Here is a 25,201-nt window from a genome sequence, read left to right on the forward strand (position 1 = left end):
CCAAGCCATGTAACTCATGTCCGTCCCCCACAATCTTAGCCTCAGCCGTGACATATCTACATTAATGCCACAATGTCCCTCTAGGGCTTAACCCCATCAAACCCTCACTTTCAATTATGTTGCTCTATCAGCTTATTCCAAACCTTTCTCTCCATTGATGGTTACTCAAAGGCATTACCCAATTGTCGATCTATACATGCACAACCTCCTCAAACCGTTCACCAGGTTGCAAGCTGAGTTGGCAGATAACCCACTGTCTGCTGCAAAATGACCATCTACTCCACCCACTTCCTCGAGTAGCTTGGCAATATCTAACCAACAGCAAAGCCAGTTGGGAAGGTATCACATTGTTTTATGGCCTACTACAAGACAAATCATCTTTCCAAAAACTACCCCCTATGATCAAGTGGAAAACCAATCTGGGCCAATCCTTTACCTATTCCCAATGGTTAGGAGCCTTAGGAGCCACCTTTAAAGCTACTCGCTCCACCAACCTTTGGGAACTGTCTCTCAAGATAAGTCTTCGTTGGTACCTAACTCCTGCTCAATTGCATATATGGGACTCCTCCACTCAATCTATGTGCTGGAGGGATTGTGAGGGAATAGGAAGCCTGTGCTGCCCCAACGGGGAATAGAATTGATATAGATTGTTTTCCTAACCATTTTCTATGGACGTTTTATATTTAGTTCACATGCTGCCATCTAGTGACCTTTTGTGGTAAATGCACTTGTTTTCTCAAGTTTATTTTCCCTTATGTTATGACACACTTCCTTTGTATGCAATGCTCCACCCTTCTTCCTGAGTTTGTACTTCCTGTGTTATGGATGCAGCTACAAGCCACATGTAGCAGGGCACATGTATTCTGCATAGTAAGCTACAGACAATATCTTTTGACCGCATAAATACTACAACCTATCCATCTGTTTGTATCCTGTCATCTGCTGTAACCTGATGTTCAGAATAAAAGCACCTTGTGGATGGAATTGGTATTTGGTGAGTTCAAACTATCTGATGAGGATTGCCTACAGTGATTATATCTTATATAGGCCAGGCATAGAGGTCTCACAAGGGATAGTCGCTTCACAAAAATCAAAATCAGAATAAAGCCTCTTACACATTTTCTGGGGATGCCCCAAATTAACTATTTTTTGGTCTGCAGTTTCCAACCAGACAATGGAAATCCCCCGATCCACTCTCCTTCAATGTAGTGATAGCACTAACTCACACTCACATAAGCCATGAACACATGCTTGCTTCTGGTGAAGGGAATCTTCTGAAGTCTGAAAATGACTGGTCCTATTGGTTCAAGTGGTATAACTACAGTACCAAATCTTCATCCTAATGCCATGTTTTCTCTTGCTTATACCTGTCCTTATGCTTCCACGCTAATGGCTCTAGGTAACCCTATAGTATGGAGTTTATGACACCACCTCCACATTTCTTTAAATGGTTAATTGCATTATCTCTTGTTGACACTGTGTATACATGTGTCTTGTTCCTTAACTTGTTCATTGCCTTTGAACAGTATATAATATTCCTATGTCTGCTTCTCTTTGTATTTGATAAAAGTAATCAAAATATTAAAATGAAAAAAAAAAATACCCCACTACTTGCCCTACCTCCTCCTATCCTTAAAAACTTACCCAATCCCTGTTTCAGCACTATCACAGCTGCAGCACTCCTCTCACTTCCTGGTCCCACAGGAAACTCTGAGAGCAGCAAGAGCCATATTCTCCTGTTGCTGCCAGTCAAACTTCTGTGAGGAGGGAGTGGAGGCAGGGTTTACTTGCGCTGTGTGTGTCTATGGAGGCACACAGCCCAACTCAAGGGCAAATGCACACTGGTGCCTCCTTAGCACCTGGCTTGCTGCAGGAAGCACCCAAAGGAGTGGACAGCACCAGTTGGGAACTGCCAGCAAGGAGAAAAGGGACATCTTTGTGGAATATTGTTGCACAGACCATATAAGTATAACATCCTTTTTATTTTAACCAAAAAAAAGACTTAAATATCATGTGAAGCAATACCTTATAGGTAGTCTCAATCGCTGATACATTGTGTAGCGCACCCCACATAAAAGCCACTGGTGAATAGGGACCCCCCCACCTTGCACAGCCAAGCACATTGAGTTTTCACAAGCTCCCAGTGTCAGAAAACAGTCCAGTGCTTGTTTTTTTGTTTGTATTGAGGGGTTTAAACTTGAATAAGGAAAGGGGGTATTATGGGATGCCCACTTGACTTTAAAGAACTCTTCAGGGACAACTTTCTTTATACAGTCTATATACACACTCCTCAGCTTCCTCCAGCACACTTGCTTGCAACAGTCAGATCTTGTAGCAAAAGTCCTTTACAGGCAGCGACCTGGGCTCCTTGGGTTGTGTAGAAATACAGTGTTCAGCCTGCATCATTGTGGGTACTGATCCCAGCACCACCTCTTCATGCACTGCCAGCCTGCCTGGCTGAAGCTGCCCCTTTTAATAGCTCACCTGGCTACTTTTCCACATTCCTCTTATGCCCCGTACACACGATAGGATTTTCCGACAACAAAATCCATGTTTTTTTTCCAAAGGATGTTGGCTCAAACTTGTCTTGCATACACACGGTCGCACAAATGTTGTCAGAAATTCCGAATGTCAAGAACGCGGTGATGTTCAACACGTACAATGAGCCGAGAAAAATTAAGTTCAATAGCCAGTGCTGCTCTTCTTCTTGATTCCGAGCATGCGTGGCACTTTGTGTGTCGGAATTGTGTACACACGATCGGAATTTACAATGGATTTTGTTATCGAAAAATTTGAGAACCAGCTCTCAAATTTTGTGTTGCGAATGTTATCCCCGCACAAGGGTAAAACTGCCCAGGTATAAAATGAAAGTTGCTCTCCAGAGACAAGGAGCCCCAGGTGCTGGCTAATGCTAGTTGAAGCTGTGTGCAAACAGGAAAATCCGGACAGCCACACTCCAGGAATTTATAATCCAAATTGCTTTATTGTAAAATCTGGAACATGTCATACAGGACATCATTGACAGAGTGTACAGGCAATCAGCTAACGCGTTTCGCACTATGCCAAGTGCTTACTCATATGAGTAAGCACTTGGCATAGTGCGAAACGCGTTAGCTGATTGCCTGTACACTCTGTCAATGATGTCCTGTATGATATGTTCCTGATTTTACAATAAAGCAATTTGGATTATAAATTCCTGGAGTGCGGCTGTCCGGATTCTCAAATTTTGTGTGATGGAAATTCCGATGGAGCCTACACACGGTCGGAATTTCTGACAACAAGCTCCTATCAAACATTTTAAGTCGGAAAATCCTATTGTGTGTACGGGGCATTAGGTTGCACACTCACCAGCCACCTGACTGACTGGAACGGAGGGGTTCAGGTAAGAATAAGAGGGGCAGCTGCAGCACAGAAGGTTTTTCACCTTAATGCATAGAATGCATTATGATGAAAAACCTGGAGGCTTTACAACCCCTTTAAATCAAATTACATTTTATTATCACAACCCTCCTTGTGATAGCTTCGGGCAGGTGACAGGTACTCTTTATTGAGACATCAGGGGTCTTTAACAGCCAGGGAATGACAGATCTGAAACCGGAAGTAACAAAATCCATGTTGCTGTCAGGTCTCTCACTTACCAGACCGGAGAGTCCACTTGGGCAGAGGGTAGGCTCCCTTACGTATCCGACTTGCGGCCCCTGGTAGAGCAGACAGGAAGCACACAAGTGCGGAGTGGTATGAGAGCCTGTGCAGGAGTCCGTATTTCGGAAGTATCAGGCTCCTACTTACCAGACCGGCGAGTCCTGTCGGGCAGAGGGTAGGCTCCCTTACCCTCCGACTATTGGCCCCCTGGTAGAGTAAACAGGGGGTACGACAGTACGGAGTGGTATGAAGGCCTGTGTGGCTGTCCTGGTATTGCAGTCCGGGTGTCACAGGGTTAACTGCTGCAAAGACTGAGTAGGCTGGAGCACCTTCACTGAGCAGAGCAGGCTGGTGTGGACAACAGGCAGGAAGTCTGCAGACAGGCTGATAGGATCCCAGGGAGCAGGCAGATGGATGGTCAGGAGGCAGGCCGGGTTTGGCAACAGGCAGACGGCAGAGGTACAGTGGAACAGGCAAGCGGATGGTCAGACAAGCAAAGGTCGGTGCAGGCAGAGTTCAGAGAGAGGTCGGGGGACAAGGCCGGGTCAACAGGTATAGCAGGAACAAACAAGGTACACGGTCAGGCTCTGGAACGACTAGCTGTTGATTAGGCAGCACTGGTCACCAGAACTCACTGGCTTAAATAGGGCTTTTGGCGCCAAACGACGTGCACGCGTGCGCCCCGGCACACACAGGCACGCGCGCCCGCCAACGCCCGCGCGCGCGCCCCCGCACACCGGCGTGCACAGTGGAACGATCCTGGACACACACACCGGCGCCGCGAGGAGCCCGCACGGCGAGGTCCGCAGAAACGCGCGCGCCGACGCGCCCTGACGCACACCACCGCGGGCGCCCCGCCTGCCGAGGTAAGAACTCTGACAGTGCCCCCCCCTCAAGGGCAGCCTCCGGATGCCCAGCTGGGCCAGCCTGGGCGCATGGGAGTTCTTGAAGGCTCGTAGCAATTCGTTGGCATGCAGGTTACCTTCGGGTTCCCAAGAATTATCCTCGGGTCCATACCCCTTCCACTTAATGAGGTACTGGAGCTGATTCTGCCTCTTCCTACAATCCAAGATTGCCTCGACTTCGAACTCCTCCTCATTGTTGACCAAAACAGCCTCCGGTGGCTTGGCCTTACGGTCAGGAAAAGGATCGTGGATAACTGGTTTCAGTAATGAAACGTGGAAGACCGGGTGGATTCTAAGGGACTCTGGCAGACTAAGTTCAAAGGCAACATCATTCACCTTTCTTTTCACCCGAAACGGGCCCAGGAACTTAGGTCCCAACTTCCTGGAGGGACAAGCCAACTTTAGGTTAGTTGTAGAGAGCCACACTTGGTTGCCAGGCTCAAGGACGAGTTCTCCTCGCCTTTTCTTATCGAACATCCTCTTGAAGGAAGCCTGGGATTGGGCCATGGTTTCCTGCAAGATCTTACAGTTACTAGAAAAGAACTCCATTGTTTCCGTTACTGCGGGTAGAGAACATTCCGGGATAGAACTGGGAAGGAAAGAAGGGTTGAATCCATAATTCGCAAAGAAAGGAGTCTGGTTGATGGCAGAGTGTAGGGAGTTGTTATACGAGAATTCAGCGACTGGTAACAAGGACACCCAGTCGTCTTGTGTAAATACAGAAAAACAACGGAGGTATTGCTCTAGCGTCTGGTTAGTTCGTCTGAGGGTGGTAGGCCGAGGAGAACGCCAATTCAATTTCCAAAGCGGCACACAGTGCTCTCCAAAACCGGGAGGTAAATTGAACACCCCGGTCGGATACAATATTCGCGGGCACCCCATGTAACCTTACTACTTCCTTGACGAATATCTTCGCCGTTTCTACGGCTGTGGGAGTACCCTTCATAGGGATGAAGTGTGCCATCTTGGATAGCCTATCGATCACCACAAAGATGGTTGAGAAACCTTCAGAGGGGGGTAACTCCACAATGAAGTCCATTGATAGCATTCTCCAAGGCCTGTCAGGAATCGGTAAGGGTCTCAATAAACCCCAGGCCTTTGAGCGGTTGCATTTATTCCGGGCACAAGTGCGGCAAGAACCCACATACCTCTTACAGTCCTCCAGGAGACATGGCCACCAAAAGGTGCGTAGCACCAATTCTGAGGTTTTCCGGGCTCCGAAGTGACCCGCCAGCTTGTGGTCATGACATAGTTCCAGTACCAGTACCCTACATCTTTCAGGTACAAAAATCTTGCCTTCATGCCAGAGCAACCCATCGCTTAAACTGGTTCCAGTAGGTAGAGGAATTTCAGAGGAGGCCTGTTTAATCCTGGAAATTAAATCTCCCTGGAGAAGTAAGAAACTACCTGCAGGCAAAATAGTATCAGGAGGAGTACTTTCCTTGGAGTCGTGAAACATTCGTGATAGGGCATCAGGTTTTCCATTCTTGGATCCGGGCCTGTACGTGATATGAAAGGAGAAGCGGGAAAAAAAAAGTGCCCATCTAGCCTGTCGTGGTCTGAGTCGCTTGGCTGCTCTTAAGTATTCCAAGTTCTTGTGGTCGGTAAAGATGAGAACCGGATGTACCGCACCCTCTAGTAGATAGCGCCATTCTTCCAAAGCCGCTTTGATGGCCAACAGTTCCCGGTCTCCGACATCATAATTTTTCTCAGATGACTAGAGTTTACGGGAAAAGAATGCTACAGGAAACAAGAGGGCCTTGGGGCCCTGACGTTGAGAAAGTACTGCCCCCACTGCGATCTCAGAAGCATCCACTTCCAGCACAAACGGTAACGCAGGGTTCGGGTGCTTGAGAATAGAAGCAGAAGTAAACAGTCCCTTTAATTTCTCGAACGCTGCCTGTGCTCGGGACGACCAACAGAATCGTGCCCCCTGTTTAGTAAGTTCCGTTATTGGTGCAATGATCTTAGAGAAGTCTTTAATAAATTTCCTGTAGAAGTTGGAAAATCCTACGAAACGTTGGACTCCTTTCTTGTCTGTAGGAGCCGGCCAGTCCAGGATGGCCGATACTTTTTGTGGGTCCATCTTGATTCCTTCAACAGAAATAATGAGTCCCAAGAACTGAATACTCTGGCGTTCTAACTCACATTTATCCAGTTTAGCGTATAAGCCATGTTGCCTGAGCCGGACGAGAACATTCCTGACGTGCCTGCGATGATCCACCAAAGAAGAGGAGAAGATGAGTATATCGTCCAGATAAACGATGACGTAGAGGTCCAGGATATCTCTAAAGATGTCGTTCACAAAGTGCTGGAACGTAGCTGGGGCATTACAAAGACCGAAGGGCATGACCTGGTACTCGAAATGCCCGAAACGAGTGCGAAACGCAGTCTTCCACTCGTCACCCTCTCGGATGCGGATTAAGTTATAAGCACCCCGGAGATCCAATTTAGTAAAGATTCTGGCAGTGCCCAGCCTTTGGAATAACTCAGGTACCAGAGGGAGCGGGTAGCGATTTTTAATCGTTATCTTATTCAATTTGCGGTAATCAATACATGGCCGCAGGGAATGATCCTTCTTTTCCACAAAAAATAAGCCCGCACCGGCCGGGGAGGTGGACGGGTGGATAAATTTCTTTTTCAGATTTTCATCTAAGTACTGCTTCAGGGTGCCCAGCTCCTGCTCAGTCAGGGGGAAGATCCGGCCAAAAGGTACCTCGGTTCCAGGAAGCAATTCAATTGGGCAGTCGTAGGGCCTGTGTGGAGGTAGCAATTCTGCCCCCTTTTTGCTAAACACATCCGCAAAGTCTCGGTAAGGCTCAGGGATAGCTTGAAGCAGATCAACATCTGGATGTAGACAGAGGAGTTGGGTAACCTCACGGCCTGTCCCTTGCAAGCAGTGTTGAAGACAATATCCAGAGAGGAACTCGACATTACCTGAAGCCCAGTTGATTTGGGGGTTGTGCGCCTGTAGCCAAGGTATTCCAAGAATGACTGGAAAGAGGGGGGACGAGATGGCGTCCAGACAGAGATATTCATGGTGTTGCTGGCCCATGATGGCTTCTAAGGGGACAGTCTCCTGAGTGACCGGGCCGGAGCGGAGAGCAGAACCGTCAGCGAGATGAACAGCAAGGCTTTGAGTTTTGGTTTGGAGAGGAATGGCATGTTGAGAGGCAAAGGTCCGGTCGATAAAACAGCTGCAGGCTCCAGAATCAATGATAGCTGGGACTTGGATGGCTTTTCCGGGAAGCTGTAAAGTGACAGAAATGGTTAGGTGCGTGCCCATAGTGGGTACAATAGTAGCACAGGTACGAACATCAGAACGACACTTACGCATCTTGTTGGGGCAACCGCTGGCGTAGTGCCCCGATTCTCCGCAGTAGAGGCAGAGGTTGTGTGCCCGCCTACGTGTCTTCTCCTCTGGGGTCAAAGAAGGACGGAATAGACCAAGCTGCATTGGTTCAGGTGCATCATAGGTCGAGGCAGGTGGTGGAGCGGGAGATCTACTGGGAGGACAGGGTACTTGTGGAATCATCCAGGTGGGACGAAAGGTACTGGTGGTTCTTTCGGTACGTCGTTCTCGCAGTCTACGGTCTATTTGGATGGACAGATTGATAAGCTCTTCCAGGGTCTGTGGTACCCCTACTCGTGCCAACTCATCTTTGAGGGGTTCTGACAACCCCATCCTGAACTGATGGCGCAACGCAGCGTCATTCCATGCCGTGTCAGAACTCCAGCGTCTTAACTCGACGGCATAGTCTTCAGCTGCTCGACGGCCTTGACGAAGGGCCTGTAAGGAGGTTTCCGCGGTGGCAGTGAGCTGGGGGTCTTCGTATAGTTGGGACATGGCTCCAAAGAAGGCCTCCAGACTATCCAAGGCGACTGATTTTTGCTCCAAGAGTCGGTGGGCCCATGTTTGTGGTTCACCAGACAGTAAGGAAATAACAAAGCCCACCTTAGTGGCTTCCAGGGAGAACGTGCGTGGCTGTAGGGCGAAGTAAAGGTTGCAAGCATTCCGGAAGGCACGATAACTACTTCGGTCTCCGAGAAATCTTTCGGGTACTGGTACTTTTGGCTCAGGAGGTAACATGACCACAGAAGGTGTTGAGGTGGCTGCTGCGGACCCTGGTGGACCGGAAGGTGCGGACAAGGCCTGTACACGTTCTTCCAAGCTGGAATATCCCTCTTGTAGGCTTTTCACAGCCTGGGTTAGACCCGCCAGATGTCGGCAAAGTTCATCCATGGGGGAGGCCCCCTGCCCGGACTCGGTCATGGCTGCCTAATACTATCAGGCTCCTACTTACCAGACCGGCGAGTCCTGTCGGGCAGAGGGTAGGCTCCCTTACCCTCCGACTATCGGCCCCCTGGTAGAGTAAACAGGGGGTACGACAGTACGGAGTGGTATGAAGGCCTGTGTGGCTGTCCTGGTATTGCAGTCCGAGTGTCACAGGGTTAACTGCTGCAAAGACTGAGTAGGCTGGAGCACCTTCACTGAGCAGAGCAGGCTGGTGTGGACAACAGGCAGGAAGTCTGCAGACAGGCTGATAGGATCCCAGGGAGCAGGCAGATGGATGGTCAGGAGGCAGGCCGGGTTTGGCAACAGGCAGACGGCAGAGGTACAGTGGAACAGGCAAGCGGATGGTCAGACAAGCAAAGGTCGGTGCAGGCAGAGTTCAGAGAGAGGTCGGGGGACAAGGCCGGGTCAACAGGTATAGCAGGAACAAACAAGGTACACGGTCAGGCTCTGGAACGACTAGCTGTTGATTAGGCAGCACTGGTCACCAGAACTCACTGGCTTAAATAGGGCTTTTGGCGCCAAACGACGTGCACGCGCGCGCCCCGGCACACACAGGCACGCGCGCCCGCCAACGCCCGCGCGGGCGCCCCCGCACACCGGCGTGCACAGTGGAACGATCCTGGACACACACACCGGCGCCGCGAGGAGCCCGCACGGCGAGGTCCGCAGAAACGCGCGCGCCGACGCACCCTGACGCACACCACCGCGGGCGCCCCGCCTGCCGAGGTAAGAACCCTGACAGGAAGCTAGTAGTCTTCAGACAGCAGGTGATGGTTAGAGGCACAGGCAACGGATGCTGGGCAGGAGCTAAAGACAGGTCAATGCACAGGCTGGGTTTGGCAACAGGCGGGCAGCAGAGGTACAGGAGGAGCAGGCAGAAGCAAGGTCAAAACAAGCCGCGGTCAGATGCAGGCGGAGGTCAGAAGAATCCAAAGGCAAGCCAGGTCGTCAACAGATCAGGAACTCAGGAACTCAGGAACACAGGAACTACGAACAGGAAACAGGAAACAGGAAACAGGAACTAGGCACAGAGCTGTTGATCAGGCAGCACTGATCAGAGATAACAGCAGACCTAAATAGGCTGATTGGCGCTAAACGCTGCGCTCGTGCGCGCGCCGATACGCACAGACGCACGCGCACCCGCACGCATCCCGAGCGCGCCCCCGGACACTGGCGTGCACACCAGCACCACCATGCACAACGCGGCCAGCCAGTTTAGACACGCCAGTGCCCCCAGAAGCACGCTCCCCAGCACGCACAGGAAGGCGCGCACCAACACGCCCCGGCGCGCACCGACGCCCAACCAGGTAACCTCTCTGACAGTGCCCCCTCCTCAAGGGCAGACTCCGGATGCCCAGCTGGGCCAACTTTGAGGCATGAGAAACTTTGAATGACTGCAAGAGCTCTCTGGCATGCAAGTTGCTTTCTGGCTCCCATGAGTTGTCTTCAGGCCCATAGCCCTTCCACTTTACGAGGTATTGGGTTTGGTTGCGTCTTCTTCTGCAATCTAAAATTGCCTCCACCTCAAACTCCTCCTCGCCGTCAACTAGGATAGGCTTGGGTGGACCGATACTACGGCCAACAAAGGAATTGGGAGTAACCGGTTTCAAAAGAGACACGTGGAAGACTGGATGTATCTTCAGGGAGTTAGGCAGGTCAAGTTCATAGGCCACGTTGTTAATCTTCCTCTTAACCAAGAAAGGACCCAAGTACTTAGGGCCTAGTTTTCTGGACGGACAGGCCAACTTCAGGTTAGCGGTGGATAACCAAACTGGGTTGCCGGGTTCCAAGACAAGCTCTCCACGCCTCTTCCTGTCGAACATCCTCTTGTAGTATTCCTGAGCCTTGGCCATGGTGTCCTGTAGTAGTTTATTGTTTGTTGAAAAGAAATCCAAAGTTTCAGACACTGCAGGGATGGAGCACTCGGGTATTGACCCAGGCAAAAAGGACGGATGGAAGCCGTAATTAGCATAGAATGGTGTTTGATTGGTAGCTGAGTGCAATGAATTATTGTAAGAGAACTCTGCGATAGGGAGCAGGGAGGCCCAATCGTCCTGGGAGAATGCAGAAAAACAGCGGAGATATTGCTCCAAGGTCTGATTCGTCCTTTCAGTTTGCCCATTTGACTGGGGATGATAGGCCGAGGAGAATGCTAATTCAATTTCCAAGGAGCCGCAGAGGGCTTTCCAGAATCTGGAGGTGAACTGGGCACCACGGTCAGAAACTATGTTCGTTGGTACTCCATGTAATCTGATAATTTCTCTGATAAAGATAGTAGCTGTTTCCATAGCCGAGGGGGTACCCTTCATGGGAAGGAAATGGGCCATCTTAGACAGCCTATCTACCACAACAAAGATGGAAGAAAACCCTTCTGATGGGGGGAGTTCAACGATGAAGTCCATTGAAATCATGGTCCACGGCCTCTCTGGGACCGGTAAAGGTTTTAACAGACCCCACGTCCTTGCCCGGCTATTCTTGCTTCTGGCACAGGTATTGCAAGAATCAACATACTCCTTGCAATCTTTAACAAGATGAGGCCACCAGAAGGTACGTTGTACTAGATCGATTGTTTCTCGTGAGCCAAAGTGTCCAGCCAACTTGTGATCATGGCAAAGTTCTAACACCTGTACTTTTAGCTCCTCAGGGACCACAATTTTGTTTTCATACCAAAACAGCCCATCTTTGGCACGAGCTTCAGCAGGTGGTGTCATTCCCATAGAGGCCCATCTAATTTGAGAGACAAGATCTTCTTGAAGCAGCAGGAAATTCCCAGAAGGGAGGATGGTGTCTGGAGGTAGGGCTTTTTCTGAGTCGTGGAACATGCGAGAGAGTGCGTCAGACTTGAAATTCTTGGATCCGGGTCTGTAGGTAATGTGGAATTGGAATCGCGAAAAAAAAAAGTGCCCATCTGGCCTGCCGAGGTTTTAGTCTCTTAGCCGTTCTCAGGTATTCTAAATTTTTATGGTCTGTGTAGACCAAAATGGGGTGAGCAGCACCCTCCAGAAGATAACGCCATTCTTAAAAAGCTGCTTTGATGGCTAGAAGTTCCCGATCTCCCACATCGTAATTCCTTTCTGAAGATGAAAGTTTACGTGAGAAAAACCCCACAGAGTACAGGAGAGCTTTGGCGCCTTGTCTTTGCGAGAGCACAGCTCCTACCGCAATTTCGGATGCGTCAACTTCCAATACGAAAGGTAGGGCTGGATTGGGATGTTTAAGAATGGTGACTATGACGTACAGGTCCAGAAAGTCACGGAAGACATCATTAACAAAGTGTTGGAAGGTGGCTGGTGCGTTACACAGGCCAAAGGGCATGACGAGGTACTCGAAGTGCCCAAATCGAGTACGAAAAGCCGTCCTCCACTCCTCCCCCTCTCTTATGCGGATCAAATTGTAGGCTCCGTGGAGATCCAACTTGGTGAAAACTGTAGCGGACCCCAATCTTTGAAACAGTTCAGGTACTAAGGGTAGCGGATATCTGTTTTTTATGGTAATTTTATTTAATTCCCGGTAGTCGATGCAGGGACGTAGGGAGTGATCCTTCTTCTCAACGAAGAAGATGCCCGCACCTGCAGGAGATGTGGAGGGGCAAATGAATCCCTTCTTTAGGTTTTCATCAATATAGGTTTTCAGGGTGCCCTGCTCCTGCTCAGTTAAAGGAAAAATCCTTCCGAAGGGAACTTCAGTTCTGGGTAAGAGTTGGGCAGTCATAGGGCCTGTGTACCGGGAGAGTCTCTGCCCCCTTCTTGCTGAACACATCCAGGAAATCCCGGTAGGGCTTGGGAAGGGATTGGTAAAGCTTGGTATCAGAGTCTAAGCAAAGGCAATGAGATGGTGTATTGGGTGTTCCCAGTAGACAGTGTTGTTTGCAGTAATTGGAGAGAAACTGAATCTTTCCTCTGGACCAGTCGATGCTGGGATTGTGAGCTTGCAGCCGAGGCATTCCTAGGATAATTGGAAAGAGGGGAGAGGAGATGACATCCAGGCGTAAGAGTTCCTGATGTTCCGGGCCAATAGTGGCCAGTAAGGGAACGGTCTCCTGGGTAACTGGTCCGGAGCTGAGGGTGGAACCGTCTGCTAAGAATACTGCAAGTCCCTGGGCCTTGGGTTGGAGAGGAATACTATGGTTATCAACAAAGGTTCGGTCAATGAAGCCGCTGCATGCTCCTGAGTCAATAATGACCGGTACTGGGATGTTCCTTCCAGGAAGCTGTAACATAACAGAAAGTGTCAAATGGTTACCAGATCTGGGTAAGACAGGTGCACATAAAGAAGAGGACGGCAGGCACTTACGTCTCTTGTTGGGGCAGGCCCTCACAAAATGTCCTTGTTCTCCGCAGTACAGACACAAATTGAGCGTACGTCTGCGCGTCTTTTCTTCTAGGGTCAGGGATGGACGGAGCAGACCGAGCTGCATGGGTTCTGGAGCTTCTGTGGCTGGAGCAGAAGAGGCGGGAGGAACTTGATTCGGAGCACTAGGAACCCTGGGCAACATCCAAGTGGGACGTGGGTGGCTAATGGACCTCTCTGAACGTCTCTCTCTCAGACGGCGGTCAATCTGGATTGACAAGTTTATGAGCTCATCCAGCATCTGAGGTATCCCAGCACGTGCCAGTTCATCTTTGAGGGGATCAGATAACCCCAACCGATATTGGTGACGCAAGGCCGCGTCATTCCACTCTGTATCAGAGCTCCAACGTCTGAACTCTACGGCGTAGTCTTCGGCCGCTCTGTGACCTTGCTGCAGGGAGTGCAAGGCGGCTTCAGCAGTAGCCGTTAGTTGGGGGTCCTCGTATAGCTGAGACATTGCTAGGAAGAGGTCATCCAAGGAATCCAGAGATCTGGATTTTTGCTCCAGTAAACGGTGAGCCCAAGTTTGAGGCTCGCCGGTCAGTAGTGATATGACGAACCCCACCTTTGTGGCTTCCAGAGAAAACGTGCGGGGTTGTAAGGCAAAATACAGCTCACATGCGTTGCGGAATGCCCGGTACTTGCAACGTTCTCCAAAGAACTTTTCGGGTGTGGGTACCCTGGGCTCCGGGGGGAGCATTACTACAGAGGGTGCTGCGGAAGGGCCGGCAGACGCTGCTCCTTGAGGAGATGCTGAGAGGGCCTGGACTTGTCCCTCTAATCTGGTATAGCCTTCTTGTAGGCTTTTGACTGCCTGGGTGAGGCCCGCTAGGTGCCTACAGAGTTCATCCATGGGGGAGGCCCCCTGCCCGGACTCGGTCATGGCTGCCTGATACTGTCAGGTCTCTCACTTACCAGACCGGAGAGTCCACTTGGGCAGAGGGTAGGCTCCCTTACGTATCCGACTTGTGGCCCCTGGTAGAGCAGACAGGAAGCACACAAGTGCGGAGTGGTATGAGAGCCTGTGCAGGAGTCCGTATTTCGGAAGCTAGCAGTCTTCAGACAGCAGGTGATGGTTAGAGGCACAGGCAACGGATGCTGAGCAGGAGCTTAAGACAGGTCAATGCACAGGCTGGGTTTGGCAACAGGCGGGCAGCAGAGGTACAGGAGGAGCAGGCAGAAGCAAGGTCCAAACAAGCCGGGGTCAGATGCAGGCGGAGGTCAGAAGAATCCAAAGGCAAGCCAGGTCGTCAACAGATCAGGAACTCAGGAACTCAGGAACTCAGGAACACAGGAACTAGGAACAGGAAACAGGAAACAGGAACTAGGCACAGAGCTGTTGATCAGGCAGCACTGATCAGAGATAACAGCAGACCTAAATAGGCTGATTGGCGCTAAACGCCGCGCTCGTGCGCGCGCCAATACGCACGGACGCCCACGCACCCGGACGTGCCCGAGCGCGCCCCCGGACACCGGCGTGCACACCAGCACCATCATGCACAACGTGGCCAGCCAGTTTAGACGCGCCAGTGCCCCCAGAAGCACGCGCCCCAGCACGCACAGGAACGCGCGCACCAACGCGCCCCGGCGCGTACCGACGCCCAACCAGGTAACCTCTCTGACAGTTGCTCTAGGCTTCATTCATCATGGAGGAGATGGAGGAACAGATGTTCCTCCATCTTCTCTGCAGGAAGCTGATTGCCTACCACAGTCCGGAGGAAAGGGAGAGCCCAGGAACCACAGCGGAGAGCGGCAGGGGAGAGGTCTGTCCCTGCATTGTAAAAGCAGACACAAATCATTTTTACATAACAGCCAATTGCCAGCCTGTATCTATTCTTGTATATTTGTAACAATGTGATTTAGGCATCTCATAAGGTGAGTGTATTTCTTGTATTAATTGGTTTTGCACTTTATTGTAGCGCCCACCCACTTAGGTGTGTGCTAAATTAGTCAGTTAGGATTAGTGTCAGGTAAAATTGCCAGTGTTTTGCCCTGTTGGTTTAAGCTTGGTTGGGTTAAATTGGTTGGGAGAAATAATAGATATAATAAAATAATAATAAAATAAGAAATAATAAAATACAGGTGTGACCACCTGTATTCTGTTTGATTGATGCCCTGTTCTTCCAGTGAGAGGTTCTGGAGGGAAGGTGGGTTGGACACAGGATGCAGTTAGTTTGTGTAAGTCACCCTGAACCAATCGTTAATTTGAGTGGGTAGGGGCTACCAGGCCTATATGAACTGGGGGTCACATGCTCCTGGGAGGAGATTTGGTTGGAGATGGGAATTTGATCCAGTGAAGCAGCAAAAATGTGACCCGCAGGGGTCCAGGCTTGAAGGCCTGGGGGTGTAATGCTCTCAGCGCTGGATAGCACAAGATCTTGAACCGGAAGGCCTGAGGGTTCAGAGACCTCAGCGCTGGATGTTTCATCAATGCTAAAGTCACCTAAAGAAACTCTGGGAGCAATGTGTCAGACGTCACCGGCTGGGATGGTTCTGAACATGCGTAGCAGGAAGCGGCTGCTAAAAGGATGCAATAGATCGGGGTGCGCCCGGACTTTTCCTGAACTGACCAGGGAGGATTGCGGGAGTCGAGATAGGCAGGTGAGGCCTGGTACTTCTAACATCCACATACCAAGGTGTTTTTCAGAGAGGCACCTGTCGGTTCATTAAGGGAAAAGGATAGAACTACTTTTAAAAAGGAACTAAAGATTTAGAGGCAGACTGTAAATATTGCACATTCTTTTCTATCATGCTTAAAGGAAGAGAATAAAATTTAATGTTCAATTGTTCTGGACTGCCTGCTGAGGTTATTCTTGTGGGGGAGGAGAATGGAACACCACGAACAGAAAGGTATGAACTAACAGCAGCTCCCAAGGGAGTAGTTACAGAACGCTACATTATTATTTATGCACCTTATGAACTGGAGCACTTTGTATTGTTGCACATGAACTTTGAATTTATTATCAAAGCACTTTTATACTGGGGTTTTTTGTTTTTTTGTTTTTTTTTTTTACTGTGATTTATGGAATTTGAATCTATTTATATATTTGATCACTTTACTAAGTTTTTTTAAAATTTGTATTAATTCATAGTGGTAACACAGGCTCATTGACAATTTGGGGATCTTTTTAGCACTTTATTGAAGTTATAAGTACATTGTTTTAGAGTACACATAATAGATAAGAGCACTGCCTTATTTCCCTTATGTTTTTGTTCTATTGTGAGATTGACAGATAGCTGCTGGTTAAAGAAAATAGAAAAGAGATTCTTTTGGGGGCTGTGGTGCAGGTGTTTATTGGATTATATATTTTATAAAAAAAGGTTTGGCTCACCGCCAGTAACACATATCTCATAACTGGGCTTTGAAAAGTTCCTGCCTATCTCAGGGGTCCCAAAGAGGAAGTCTGATGGCTGATTCCTGTTCCTCTTCTGGACACCCCTGCAGATTGGTTAACCATTTTTAGGACCTATAATCAGAGTTTGGAGGCTTTTTTGCACCCAGAGTCTCTCTGAGTCTCTGAATTCCAGATCCAAAAATGGACTTCCCAATCCTGATAGCACTGCCAAACAGTCTTCTTCAACTGGACTACCCTGGAACCCCTCCCCTTGCAAGGGTGAAAACACAAACCAGATATTTTTGTCCCCTTTATAAGGACCATTACCCAAATAACAGGGACACATATCTCCCATAAAGGACCCATCCCTGGCATCCTGTACAATATATATCTATAGAAGATAGCAGTAAAAAAACAATCTACTATGCCCTCCTTACACTTTGGGGCTGAAGGCTTTAACTCACATTGTAATCATTTATATTTTATATTAATTGTTTGCATCTCTCAGGATGGATACTAACTAAAGAAACTCCTCTGGATCCTTTCCCTTGACATTACATTTATTCTTAGCAGCCAAGTGTTTTGTTCTTATTCTGTTCTGTTTGAAGGTTGTGAAGAAGATACCACATATGTCGTAGGTAAAATGTTTAGGTGACCACACAGCAAGTTTGCACATATATCTGGTTCAGAAGTTAAAAAAACATCCGTTATTATTATTACCACTCTTATGTTGGAATTGCAGAACAGCCATGATGTAAAAAAATATATTGCATCCAGAAAATAATTAATTGTTCATCAGACGAATGCATCTTTATTATAGATCTGGAGATCCCTGTATATCCTAAAGAGGTTCCCTTAAAATAACTTTTCAGTCTCAGGGAACCCTTGCCAAAAACAACTATATCTACAACTTATGATACATTAGTGTGGTGGTCAGTGTGAAGAATGCTTCTTACATTTGTGGTCGTTGGGAAGAATTACCCCCTTACAGATAGCTAAAAAGACCAATGGTGTCAATGTGAACTTATCTGAGAAGCAGAAATTGCTCATTGCTCAAGGAACCTGATGCTAGTAAACAGCCATTGGCCGGCAGCTGTTTACCACGTGATCGGATATGATCCTTTCACAGCTGATCTCTCAATTTCTCATCCCTGCTTTGCAATTTCAACACAGAGCTCTGGGCTGTGATTGAACACAGCCGATCAGTGCATCCTGGCCGTGAATCATTGGGCGGGACTGGCTGATAGGGTCCCGCTGTGTACAATCAAAGTGGGAGCCAGCCTGGGGACGAGCATGCGAGCATCCTAAACCCAGAAGCAGGCAGTGACGTACCAGTTTGCCTACAGCAGTCGGCCATCCGCAGTGCAATGTGGGTGGGCAGCCATTACGTGGTTATAGTAACTAGAGGGCAGGCAGAGAGAACAACATGAAGTTTTTCCTGATGAAGTTGTTTAATGAAATGCATTGATCAATGTTAACCCCTTAGCGCCAACATCACACGAATATACAGCCCCACTGGACTGGGCTTTTCTCAGCGGGGCCGCATATTTGTGTTTCTCCCTTCGTGTTGGGAGTGTGCCGCACGTTTTGCTGCCAGCACAGAGACCGGGGTCTTACCATGAGCCCTGCGCCCCGTACTAATAATCAGGACCCGGAACTCGAGATTCCAGGTCACCTGATCACCGTGATAGCCTCTGATTTGCTATCACAGTGATCAGTCACTGTGAAGCCTGCCCTCCCTGTTTTCTGTCTCTGTGAATGGCGAAGAGAGATACATTGTATCTTTCTCTGTCCTTTCAGAGATAGAAGAAAAAAGTATGTGTAGGAAAAATAAAATGAAGATAAATAATAATAATTAAAAAAAATAAAAAATATAAAAAATACCTAGATCAAGGTTTGATCTAGGTCAGTGCCAGGGTTATTTTTTTTTAATAGGTGTAATAAATTGGTATACAAAAGTTAAGTACAGCGCTGCGCTAGGAGAAGTGAACAGCAGCCGACACACCCGTAGACTCAGGATTAAACTAACAATAAAAATTCTAAAAGTGTGGCGCTATAAACTCCGTAAGTAAGAAATAAATGACATGAATCTAAATAATAAAACACTCTTAAATATTAAGTGATTACAAAGCAAACATTTCAGTGTGAACCAAAAAGTGCTTACGTGAAAAGAATGTGACTAGTAGACAAAATAATAACACTTAAATACAATCACTAAATCCAATGATAGGTGGAAAAACATCACAAAATAGTATTAAATATAAAGTCCATATCATAATGAGTGGGAAAAAAATATATAAGCAAAAAATCTGTGATAATAGTGCATAAACGATGATGAACAGGTGTCTCCTGAGCATGCAGAGGGATTGTTTAGACCCAGCAACCTGGTAGGTGAATGGACCGCAGGGAGACCAAACGTGCACAGAAGATTGAAATCGGTGCCAGGACCATCACCAGGAATCATAGAGGCTTACCAGAGATAGTGGCCTGAAATAGCATATGCCAAAACAGGTCAAAAAGGCTTGATGACCGACAGGTCTGAGTATTATATCTGGTCAGATGTCGTCGTCACACAGAAAGGGGGGGAAGGAATCAGCACGGCTTCCTCTTGTATGATAAAGAGCATTTCCGAGCAAGTTCCTCTAAATCTGAAGCCACCAAATCAACCACTGTTTTCACGTGATTTCTTTTAAGTGTGGCAATTATCTCAGATGTCAATCCAGGACAAAGCCCCTCTCGCAAAATCACCATATCATTCAGCCTTCCTGTAGTTCTAGGTCTGAAATCCCTTTCTATTACCTTGCAGTGTAGAGCCCAGCACAGTCCATTCACATCACACTGCACAGTCAGGAGACACCTGTTCATCATCGTTTATGCACCATTATCACAGATTTTTTGCTTATATATTTTTTTCCCACTCATTATGATATGGACTTTATATTTAATACTATTTTGTGATGTTTTTTCACCTATCATTGGATTTAGTGAATGTATTTAAGTGTTATTATTTTGTCTACTAGTCACATTCTTTTCACGTAAGCACTTTTTGGTTCACACTATAATGTTTGCTTTGTAATCACTTAATATTTAAGAGTGTTTTATTATTTAGATTCATTTCATTTATTTCTTACTTACGGAGTTTATAGCGCCACACTTTTGAATTTTTATTATTTTTTTTTAATCAAAGTAGGTCAAAGGTCAAGTTTAGGGTCACATGTCATGGTCAGTATTTTTTGGACAGATTATTTTTTTCTTTTTTTAGTATCAGTGTCAGTTAGTGTCAGTGTGTTTTAGCTAGGATAAAAAAAAAGAAAAGAAAAATGTGCACTATTGTTTTTGGGCTGTACTTACAGGTACATACACATATGTGGTATTGCTGTGATTGTCAGGACTCAGGAGGAGGAGAATTTTATTTTGGGTTGTTCTTTGGTGGAAGGGTATGGTATTAGCAAGAAATTTACAGCTACATTTAAAAAATATATATTTTTTTTTACTAATTTAGGCCAGTTTTCCTATTATAAAAAAATGAAATCCGGAGATATGTATAAATGAAACAGCATTTTGTCCTGAAAAAAAAAAACAAGGTGTAATCTACCTGGATGCACAAAGTAGTGATGATATGTACGATTTTACTAACACATGTCAAAGTTGCAAAATTGGGCTTAGGCATTAAGATTTGTTTTACCCTTAGGCGTGAGGGGGGAATAAACAGATGTTGCTGTTTCAAGGTACCTACCCTGAGTATAAGGATGGGCCCAAGATTTGCTGCTAATACAGCTCAAGGTGGATGGAACTCTCCTGTTGTGATGGGACCTTTATATAGATGACAAGCTTTCCAAACTTGTGTAAGAAATGACACTGCCCAATATATGTAGGAAATATTTGCAATGAATATAATTGTATGGGATTAGAGTGAGGTATGGGTCAAAGTATGTAGTTGCAAGATTGTCAAGATTGTCTCTTCTTTCTCAAAAGAACTGGACTTTCCTGTTAGTGCCTTCATTTGTATGCTAAAGCCAAATGTTTTGGATTATAATTATATAATTAATTAATGTTTGAAGCAGGAGTATAACCTTGTATCTCTGTGCAGGCAGGGATAATGTATATATTTATTTTACACCCACGCAGCTACAAAAAGATAGCAGCTAATGCTGGCCAACTGGGCTTAGGTAGTAAGAAGCTTCATTTATTTTAAAAAGGGAAGTTTCTGTGGATGGAAAGACAGGTTTTAGAGCGGAAACAAAACCACCAACACCTAGTGTGATATCACACCAATGACCACACAAAGAAACAGAGAAAAATGTCCAAACCAGCTCACCCTACATGTTCTCTCATTGGAGAAAGATCTGTGCAAGATCTGTGTGCTTCTTCACATTGTCAAGTTTAAACCACAAGTTGATGAGCACAAATAAAATATCCTGTAAAAATATAATTTGATCTTCGAGACACGGGACAAACTGAGAACAAACTGCAAGAATGTTCATAACATACATGTAAAACGTATGTGTAAAAAAATAGGCTAGGACTAAATATTCTTTAGAACACATTTACAGGAGCCAATGCTATAACCTAATTTTCATTCAGTTGCCTGGCCTGGACGTACTTTCTGTATTACAATGAATAAGTTGGTGAAGCAGAGCTGGTTGATGTGCAGATAATTACATCCATTTGGTGCCATGGTGGCCCAGGTGCATGAAGATGTTATGGGAGCATGGAGTCCTCTGCACACTGGTGTTCCATTTGATATAAGAATAGCTGACTTTGTAGAGCAAGGCATGATGATATACTCATGGTAGATGATGATATTTCTGTATTTGGATTACTGACCATGGACTTGTGTTTTTTACAAACATTTTGTATGGAATCTATTGTTGTGACTCTGCTTCCTAGCCTTGGTTCACACTAGGAACCACATATGAATTGCACAGAAACAGGCACATTTTGAATGGGGTCAAATCACTCCACATCGCACCAAAGTCATGCATGCACAAAATTTAGAACTGCATTGCAACTGGATCACATGGTCAATTCGTACCATGTGATCTGGTGCAGGCAAACACACAGAATTTGCACCTACTGCAGATCACAAAGGCAGTGCAATTTAAGTGCAGTGTGGGAAACGCACAAGGATCACATGTTTCCCGCACAAGATTCTAGTGTGAACTAGGCTTAGCCATTTCCTCCTTTACATAGCAAATCAGGGCTTACTATAATTATTGGTCAACAAATACCAATCATATGAAATGTGTTTGTTTTGTTTTTTTACCGTTCTGTTCAGGAAACATATTTTAGCAATCAGATCCCAGTGGAAAATATTTACTTTAGTACTGTAAAAGTTGATGGGTTGCAGATATTGAGGATTGCTTATTAGGCATAATTGGTTTCAAAGTTTGTGTCCTACTACAGTGTCCAGACACTGTAAAGGTGCTACACAATGTTTCCGCAACTGCACTTCAGCTGCCAGATTTCTTATGTTTGCAGAAGTATATATATATACTCAAGGTGACAAGTCTCGGCAAAGTTCCACATCCCTATAGATAAATGCATACAGACAGAGAAATTTTCCTCCACCCAACGTGTTTTGGAGAGTTCACATCTCCTTCATCAGAGGTATGAGGAGTATCATATAGTCAATCAAGTGGTATTGTATGTAGACATGCCATGTTTCAGTTAAAAATAGGTTTGAAATAGTCTGTACTCTTGCCCATCATATTATAGTGTGCAATATCATTATGTTTTAAAGGCATAGAAGAGGAGAGAATGCCACCTATATGTCCAGTCCTCAGGTCCAGACCCTGCTTGGAATCTGGACCTGAGGACTGGTCATTTATCCTCTATGCTCAAAAACTGGGGTTGGCTCACTAAGACCTCAGTGCTACCTGCTCCCTCCATATACAGTGGGGAAAATAATTAATTGGTCCCTTGCAGATTTTGTAAGTTTGCCCACTTACAAAGGAATGAAAGGTCTATCATTTTTAGCATAGGTGTATTTTAAATGATAGAGACAATATTAACCTAAAATCCAAAAAAAAAAAACACGATACAAATGTTATAAATTTAGTTGCAGTTCAGTGAGTAAGATAAATATTTGATCCCCAAGCAAAACATGACTTAGTACTTAGTGAAGAAACCCTTGTTGGCAAGCACAGAGGTAAGATGCTTCTTGTAGTTGGTGACCAGGTTTGCACACATCTCAGGTGGGATTTTGGTTCACTCTTTTTACAGATCTTCTCTAAATTCTTAAGGTTTCTTGGTTGTCGCTTGGCAACTTGAAGTTTCAGCTCCCTCTATAAATGTTCTATAGGATTAAGGTCTGGAGACTGGCTAGGCCACTGTGCTTCTTCTTGAGCCACTCCTTTGTTGCCTTGGCGATATTTTGTGGGTCATTGTCATGCTGGAAGACCCATCTACGACCCATCTTCAGTGTTCTGGCTGAGGGAAGAAGGTTCTCATCCTGGATTTTAGAATATATGACCCCGTCTATTGGCCCCCTCAATGCGGTAAAGTCGGCCTGTACCTTTAGCAGAGAAACAGCCAAAATGCTTGACTGTAGTGATGGTTTTCTTAGGGTCATAGTCAGCATTTTTCTTCCTCCAAACACCGCAAGTCGAGTTAATGCCAAAGAGCTCAATTTTGGTCTCATCTGACCACAGCACTTTCTCCCAATCCTTCTCTGAATCATTTAGATATTTATTGGCAAACTTCAGATGGACCTGTACATGTGCCTTCTTGAGGGGGTAGACCTTGCGAACGCTGCAGGATTTTAATCCATGGCGGCGTATTGTGTTACCAATCATTTGTTTGGTGACTGTGGTCCCAACTGCCTTTTGATCATTTACAAGCTCCTCCCATGTATTTCTGAGCTGATCCCTCACTTTTCTCATGATCATCCTTACCCCATGAGGGTAAATCTTGCATGGAGCTCCAGACTGAGGGTGATTGATGGTTATTTTGTATTTTTTTTCTGTTTGCGAATAATCGCTCCAACAGTTGTCTCCTTCTCACCAAGCTTCTTACTGATGGTCTTGTAGCCCATTCCAGCCTTATGCAGGTCTACAATCTTGTCCTTGATGTCCTTTGACAGCTCTTTGGTCTTGCCCATGATGGTGAGGTTGGAATGGAAGAAAGAGATTCTGTGGACAGGTGTCTTTTATACACATAACGAGTTGTTGTTAGGAGCACCTTCTTAAATTGACAGGACTGATCTGTGTACCACATGATCACATACTGTAGCCAGTCTGTGGGAGCCAGAATTATTATTGGTTGGTAGGGATTCAAAAACTTTTTTTACTCACTTAACTGCAACTCAATTTATAACATTTTTATCATGTGTTTTTTGGTTTGTATTCTGTCTCTATCATTTAAAATACACCTATGATAAAAAATTACAGACCCTTCATTTTTTGGTAAGTGGGCAAACTTACAATCTGCATGGGGATCAAATAATTGTTTTCCCCACTGTAGGTGGTGTTCTCTCCTCTTCTATGCCTCTGAAACATAATGGTATTGCACCCTATAATATGATGGGCAAAAGTACAGATTCTTTCTATCTTTGTTAACTGAAACATGGCATGTCTACCTACAACACCTCTTGATTGACTATATGATACTTCTCATACCCCTGATGAAGGAGATGTGAACTCTCCAAAATGCGCTGGATGGAGGAAGATTCATCATATTTTCATACATTTCACAGTTGGTGTAATAGTAGCCTAGTTAGCCATGTCTCTTCTTTTTATATGTTGATATACCAATAAATTCCGTTTTTATGCATTTCACTTCTCATATATATTTTTGTAATTCAAGTGCCTTAAAATTCCCCAAAAAATAGGAGAATTTCTCTGTCTGTATATGTTTGCAGAAGGGTAAATCCTGTGTTGTGCCTTGAAGTTGGTTGCTGATTCTGGTGATTCAGCACTCAAAAATATTTTTGGTTACCATCTCTTATATAAAAATACTTTAGCGCTTATTGCAAGTTTACATCTGTCAAAGCGCTCCTTCTTATATTGCAGCCAAACCAAACTGTTTACATTCGGTCCAGCCATTGAACAATATTTGTGGCTATTGTGTCTCAAATAAAACACTGTAATGTTTATTTCAAGATAAAACCAATCTCGTCTCTCCCTCTTATATTGCAGCCTAACTAAGTTACTTACATACTGTCCAGCCACTGAACAATATTTGTGGCAATTGTTTCTCAAATAATACATTCAAATTTCTATTTTAAGATAAAATCTGCCTTGTCTTTTCCTCTTTTATTGAAGCTTAACCAAGCAGTTCACATACTGTCCAGCCACTGAGCAATATTTTTGGCTATTGTCTCCTAAATAATACATGCTAAATCCCATTTAAACATAAAGCCTGTCTCATCCCTCTCTCTTATATTTCAGCCTAATCAAGCTGCTTACAGTGCCTTGAAAAAGTATTCATACCCCTTGAAATTTTCCACGTTTTGTTATGTTACAACCAGGCCCGTCGCGACAGGACAGGCAAAACAAGCAATTGCTTGGGGCCCTGAGCTGGCCTGGTGCCCCAGCCACGCTGCCAGCCGCCACTTCCTATAAGCTGCAGCCTGTAGCGTGGCCGAGCTCCTCTTCCTTCCTCCTGCAGACTCAAGCACTAGTGTTCTGACTAGAAAAGAAGAGCAGGGGCGGAGTCTGTGTGGGCAGCTG

This window comes from Aquarana catesbeiana, linkage group LG08, assembly GCF_042186555.1.
Source record: "Aquarana catesbeiana isolate 2022-GZ linkage group LG08, ASM4218655v1, whole genome shotgun sequence".
In the NCBI taxonomy this organism is placed as follows: domain Eukaryota; kingdom Metazoa; phylum Chordata; class Amphibia; order Anura; family Ranidae; genus Aquarana; species Aquarana catesbeiana.